Consider the following 6665-nt stretch of genomic DNA (forward strand, 5'->3'; position numbering starts at 1 on the left):
CTTCTCCCGAATCGGAAAGTAGTTCATCACAGAAATCAGTTCCAGTGATGCCTACGCCAATTAGTGAGGAAGCTAATGATGAGGATCATGAAACTTTAGATCTAGTTGCTACCGAAACTCATAGGTCAACAGAGTACGGTCCACACCAGAGTGGTAAGGTAATAATCCTGTTCTGGAAATCATGTCGGTAGACCATGAAGAACCTACAAATTATTAGGAAGCAATGATGGGTCCAGATTCTGCAAAATGGCTTGAGGCCATGAAATCTGAGATAGGATCCATGTATGAGAACAAAGTATGGACTTTGGTGGACTTGCCCAATGATCGGCAAGCCATTGAGAATAAATGGAACTTCAAGAGGAAGACGGACGCTGATAGTAGTGTTACTATCTACAAAGCTCGAATTGTCGCAAAAGGTTTTCGACAAGTTCAAGGTGTTGACTACGATGAGATTTTCTCACTCGTAGCGATGCTTAAGTTTGTCCGAATCATGTTAGCAATTGCCGCATTTTATGAAATCTGGCAAATGGATAACAAAACTGCATTCCTTAATGGATTTATTAAAGAAGAGTTATATATGATGCAACCAGAAGATTTTGTCAATCCTAAAGGTGCTAACAAAATGTACAAGCTCCAGCGATCCATCTATGAACTGGTGCAAGTATCTCGGAGTTGGAATATACGCTTTGATAAGTTGATCAAAGCATATAGTTTTATACAGACTTGCAGAGAAGCCTGTATTTACAAGAAAGTGAGTGGGAGCACTACAGTCTTTCTGATAAGTATATGTGTATGAGATATTGTCAATCAGAAATGATGTAGAATTTTATGGAAAGCATAAAGGAGTGTTTGAAAGGAGTTTTTCAAAGAAAGACCTTGGTGAAGCTGCTTACATATTGAGCATCAAGATCTATAGAGATAGATCAAGACGCTTGATAATTTTTTCAATGAGTACATACCTTGACAAGTTTTTGAAGTAGTTCAAAATGGAACAGTCAAAGAAAGATTTCTTGCCTGTGTTGCAAGGTGTGAAGTTGAGTAAGACTCAAAGCCCGACCACAGCAGAAGATAGATAGAGAATGAAAGTCATTCCCTATGACTCAACCATAGGTTCTATAAAGTATGCCATGCTATGTACTAGACCTATTGTATACCCTGCCCTGAGTTTGGCAAGGGAGTACAATAGTGATCTAGGAGTAGATCACTGGACAGCGGTCAAAATTATCCTTAGAGGACTAAGGAAATATTTCTCGGTTATGGAGGTGACAAAGAGTTTGTCGTAAAGAGTTACGTCGATGCAAGCTTTTACACCGAACTAGATGACTTTGAGTCTCGATCGAGATACATATTGAAAGTGGGATCAATTAGCTAGAGTAGCTCCATGCAGAGCATTGTTGATATAGAAATTTGCAAAATACATACGGATCTGAATGTGACAGACCCGTTGACTCTTTGGGAGTTAATCACATAATCACACCTTAGTACTCTTTGGGAGTTAATCACATAGCGATGTGAACTAGATTATTGAGTCTAATAAACCCTTTGGGTGTGGATCACATGGCGATGTGAACTATGGGTGTTAATCACATAAAGATGTGAACTGTTCGTGTTAAATCACATGGCGATGTGATCTAGATTATTGACTCTAGTGCAAGTGGGAGACTGAAGGAAATATGCCCTAGAGGCAATAATAAAGTTGTTATTTATATTTCCTTATATCATGATAAATGTTTATTATTCATGCTAGAATTGTATTAACCGGAAACTTAGTACATGTGTGAATACATAGACAAAACAGAGTGTCCCTAGTATGCCTCTACTTGACTAGCTCATTTATTAAAGATGGTTATGTTTCCTAGCCATAGACAAGTGTTGTCATTTGATGAACGAGATCACATCATTAGGAGAATGATGTGATGGACTAGACCCATTTGTTAGCTTAGCATTATGATCGTTACTGTTTTATTGCTACTGCTTTCTTCATGACTTATACATGTTCCTCAGACTATGAGATTGTGCAACTCCTGAATATCCGGAAGAACACTTTGTGTGCAATTAAACGTCACAACATAATTGGGTGATTATAAAGATGCTCTACGGGTGTTTTCGAAGGTGTTTGCTGGGTTGGCATGAATCAAGATTAGGATTTGTCACTCCGTGTTTCAGAGAGGTATCTCTGGGCCATCTTGGTAATGCTCATCACTATAAGCCTTGCAAGCAATGTGACTAATGGGTTAGTTGCGGGATGATGCATTACGGAACGAGTAAAGAGACTTGCCGGTAACGAGATTGAACTAGCTATGAGGATACCGACGATCGAATTTTGGGCAAGTAACATACCGATGACAAAGGGAACAATGTATGTTGTTATGCGGTTTGACCGATAAAGATCTTTGTAGAATATGTAGGAGCCAATATGAGCATCCAGGTTCCGCTATTGGTTATTGACCGGAGATGCGTCTCAGTCATGTCTACATAGTTCTCGAACCCGTAGGGTCCGCACGCTTAACGTTCGATGACGATTTGTATTAAAGAGTTATGTGATTTGATGACCGAAGATTATTCGGAGTCCCGGATGAGATCACGGACATGACGAAGAGTCTCGAAATGGTCGAGACATAAAGATCGATATATTGGAAGGCTATATTCAGACATCGGAAAGGTTCCTAGTGATTCGGGTATTTTTTTTCGGAGTGCCGGAGAGTTACGGGAATTCGTATTGGGCCTTAATGGGCCATACGGGAAAGGAGAGAAAGGCCTCAAGGGTGGTCGCGCCCCTTCCCCATAACTGGTCCGAATTGGACTAGGGAAAGGGGGCACCCCCTTCCTTCCTTCTCCTTCTCCCTTCCCCTTTTCCTATTCCATGTGGGAGGTGAAATCCTACTAGGACTAGGGAGTCCTAGTAGGACTCCACATTTTGGGCGCGCCCTGACAGGGCCGGCCTCCTCCTCCCTCCATCCTTTATATATGTGGCCAAGGGGCACCCCATAGACACACAAGTTAATCCTTAGCCGTGTGTGGTGCCCCTCTCCACAGTGACACACCTCGGTCATATCTTCGTAGTGCTTAGACGAAGCCATGCGCCGGTAACTTCATCATCACCATTGCCACGCCGTCGTGCTGATGAAACTCATCCTCGACCTCAACTAGATCAAGAGTTCGTGAGAAGTCATCGAGCTGAACGTGTGCTGAACTCGGAGGTGCCATGTGTTCGTTACTAGGATCACTCAGATCGTGAAGACGTACGATTACATCAACCGCGTTGATATAACGCTTCCACTTTCGGTCTACGAGGGTACGTGGACACACTCTCTTCGCTCGTTGATATGCATCACCTACATAGATCTTGCATGATCGTAGGCAAATTTTGAAATTACTGCGTTCCTCAACAGGATCCATGCGGGAGGGGTGCAGTAACAATGCAACAATGCCTCCTAGAAGGTCTATGATGCTCGCATCCTCCGCCATCGCCGCTCACAGACACAAGGCTAACACAGGTCTTCACCCAAGCTCCCAACACATCCAACCCGCACCGGCCTCGATAAGTCCACCAAACACCACCACCACCAATGAGCCATCCCGTCGATGAAGAAGCCCACCACCGCAATGGCCCACCGGACCATAGAGCCTGGAGGCAGCCACCCACTAGCACACGCCGCCAGATCTGACAACCACAAACCGGAAGTAGGCCACCGGACGGAACAAGAACCTCCGAGACTTGCCAAGCACCATGTCGGCAAGGACCCAAGTAACGCCACCCAAGGCCAAGAATCACCTCGATTCCCAGCCGCACCCATGCACCAGATGCGCTACCGCGCACCATGCGTGCCACCGCACGTCCGCTAGAGGATGGAGAAACTAGCTCCGACTGGCACGTGCCAACCTACTCCATCACCATGATGGTGCTCCACCACACCGTCCTGAACTGCCACGCCGCCCGCGTCACAGCCCCCTCACACGCCACCAGACGTTGCAGTTCCACGCCGCTCGGTTAGCAACATGTCCCCACACCACCATGCGACCTCCAGGCAGCAAATCCGCACCGCCGGGCCACCTACGCGACCCTAGGCGGTAGATTCGCGCTACTAGCCCCATGTGCGCAGCGCCACGCCTGCTCCCTCACCGCACCTCCTACACTGCCGCACACAAGCGTAGACACGCTCGCTCGACTCCGTGTAGGCTGATATTAGGAAATTGTTTTGTTCAATGGGGTGATTATCATTGCGATGGTGCTGATATTATACAGAGTCTGGGGAGAATAGATTTCTGGAATCCTGGTTTTCATTACTAAGGTTTGACATCTCTAATCCTAATGGAGCAGTTGGTAATCTTGCTTTCAGGGTTTTTTTCGTCCCACCATCATCTGGTTTTTTTTCGTCGTTTTTTTTCATCGTTTTTTTCGTCTGGTTTTTGTTTCGTATTTCACCCCGCACGTAAAACAAACAGCCAACGCTCGATCTGTTTCATCTCAGCCCCGAGCACCGAGAGGAGCCGCCGCCGACGCCGAGAGGAGACGCCCCAGCCCCGAGAGGAGCCGCCGCCGCCGCCGGGGAACGAGAGGAGCCGCCGCCGCCGCCGGGGAACGAGAGGAGCCGCCGCCTCCAGGTCACCGTCGTCACACACCGCCTCCTCCAGGTCGCCGCCGTCACACACCGCCTCCTCCAGGTCGCCGCCGTCGCACACTACCTCAGGTCCGTTGATCTCTCTCCTCCTCGCCACTCCTCACTGCCAGCCCCACACAGCTCTGCCTCCATGGCGGGGATTCGCTCTATGGCGTTCAAGAGAGGTGGCTGCAGCCGCCATGTAGCCGATCCGGTCCTTGCTGCTGGATCCGGACCTCTCCACCCCTCCTCCCGGTCTGATCCAATGGCGTTCGCACGACGTCGATCTCTCGGATGGCGTGAGGTCCTAGCGGCAACGTCAGGCCCATTGCGATTGGGGTCAATTTGAGGTGGCTCCGGTGGAAACGTGGAACACATTACACATCCCATTGTTACAGGGGCTCCCGAGGCGACATTCAGTTGCTCTGAGTGCGGGGCTTATTTTCACCTCTGTTTGCTTTTGCGTTCGTTGTCCGTGCTCAATCTCTGCCACTGGTGGTGCAAGCTCCGCATGCACTCGTCCGAGCTTGCCGAGCAGTCTGCACTGAAGCAAACTCACTGGTCGTCCTTTTCCTTTTCAGTTTGAGATAGACAGAAGTACTTCCAAACTTATTTGAATTTTAGTTTGTGTATGTGTCGTTCGTTCGTTGTAGTTGCTGCTGTTCAAATCTCAGCACCATTATATAGTACTAGCCATTCTCGCTGACACTAACAATACTTGGAGATTTACCAACAATGGCAGTAGACATCTTCCTAAACTCCGTTCACACTGCCGGCCCCCAATTTGTTTCCATTCCCTGACATGCATAAGATATCTGTGATATTTGCCGAATTATTATTTGCAGGTTTGAAGTACCAAGGCACAATGGTTGATAGGGCACTAGAGGAACTGCACACCATGGTTCAGACACCAACTTCCCTAATGCGACCAACTCACCAGTTCAGTGAGCATTGTATCCTCTTACTGTTGCCATAATTACATGCATTTCACTTTTGCATTGTATGTGTACTATTGCATGGTAGTTGAACACGAATTTGGGTTACTTGACATCGTAAAATATGGTGGCTACTCTTGGATCTGGTGAATCTAGTGGTTCTGTTTATATTATGTATTGTGGGACTATTGAGTTCACAACGCTTTCCAAATACTTATATGTGATTTCTTTTTGATTTATACTCGTGCAGAAAAATAAAGAGCATCTTGATTCTTGAATTGTTGAAGGCAGCTGTAGCTAAGGCTGATTACACTAGAAGAATTTTTTTGTCTATACATAGTTCATGATTCAGCCCTTGTCTACTAATTCATGTGTGACGGTTGGTCATTGGACTGGATGTTGCTGCTTCTGAATATTACGGTGAAAAGGATCAGACTCATCAGCCTCGATTTTCTTGTGTCTTGAAATGCAGGTTTGGTTCATCTAACACTATATTACGTCCATTTGTCCAGTTCAATTTTTTTACCATCTTGCAATGCGAGGTGCAAGAGAGCATGTGTTGCTCTATGTCTTATACCCTGTTAAATCCTATAGGGGAACGCCATTGTAAGCTTGGTTAGTTTGATGTCCTACGGAGAAGCAAAATTGGTTGTGCCCACCGCCAGAAGATTCATCTTTGTACTCTCTTCTCCATTTATGAGTGCAACGAGAGGCAGAGTTAGTCATGGTGATGATCATATTGTATTCTTGTGATGCTTGCAGACTGGGAGTGTATTTATACTTCATGCTTATGAGTTATGATGAATCATTTCTATGGCATTGGGAAAAGGTCATTAGGGACTAGCATGTTTCACTATTGTGATTACAAACTAAAACTTGTGCAAGTATGATAAATGGGTGCATTGATCTCTTTTTTGTTGTAGTGCAACACCTTGGAGATGCACATAATTTGATATTATAGTTCTATAACATCTTGGAGATGCACACAAGTTGGTGCCTCTTTTTCTACTATCAATGATGTTTGCTGCAGAGATTTTACTTGAATTCTGGTTCTTGGTTGAAAGCCCCTTGTCATCATAGTTTACTTGAAGGCAGCTTCACAATGATTCTCATAATGAGGGAGTCATCT

At 45.8% G+C, this 6665-nt stretch overlaps 1 long non-coding RNA gene across 4 annotated transcripts; it reads left to right on the forward strand.

Moving 5' to 3' along the window:
- The first annotated feature begins 4539 nt into the window (after positions 1 to 4539).
- LOC119367201 lies at positions 4540 to 6355 on the forward strand. 4 transcript variants are annotated; one of them, XR_005176228.1, is made up of 4 exons: positions 4540 to 4691; positions 5447 to 5540; positions 5787 to 6008; positions 6131 to 6355. It is a non-coding gene; the product is annotated as an uncharacterized LOC119367201 (long non-coding RNA). The 4 variants fall into 4 exon arrangements; XR_005176226.1 differs by having other exon boundaries at positions 5447 to 6008; XR_005176227.1 differs by lacking the exon at positions 4540 to 4691 and having other exon boundaries at positions 4708 to 5540.
- The last annotated feature ends 310 nt before the right edge of the window (positions 6356 to 6665 follow it).

Source organism: Triticum dicoccoides, chromosome 2B (assembly GCF_002162155.2).
Source record: "Triticum dicoccoides isolate Atlit2015 ecotype Zavitan chromosome 2B, WEW_v2.0, whole genome shotgun sequence".
NCBI lineage: Eukaryota > Viridiplantae > Streptophyta > Magnoliopsida > Poales > Poaceae > Triticum > Triticum dicoccoides.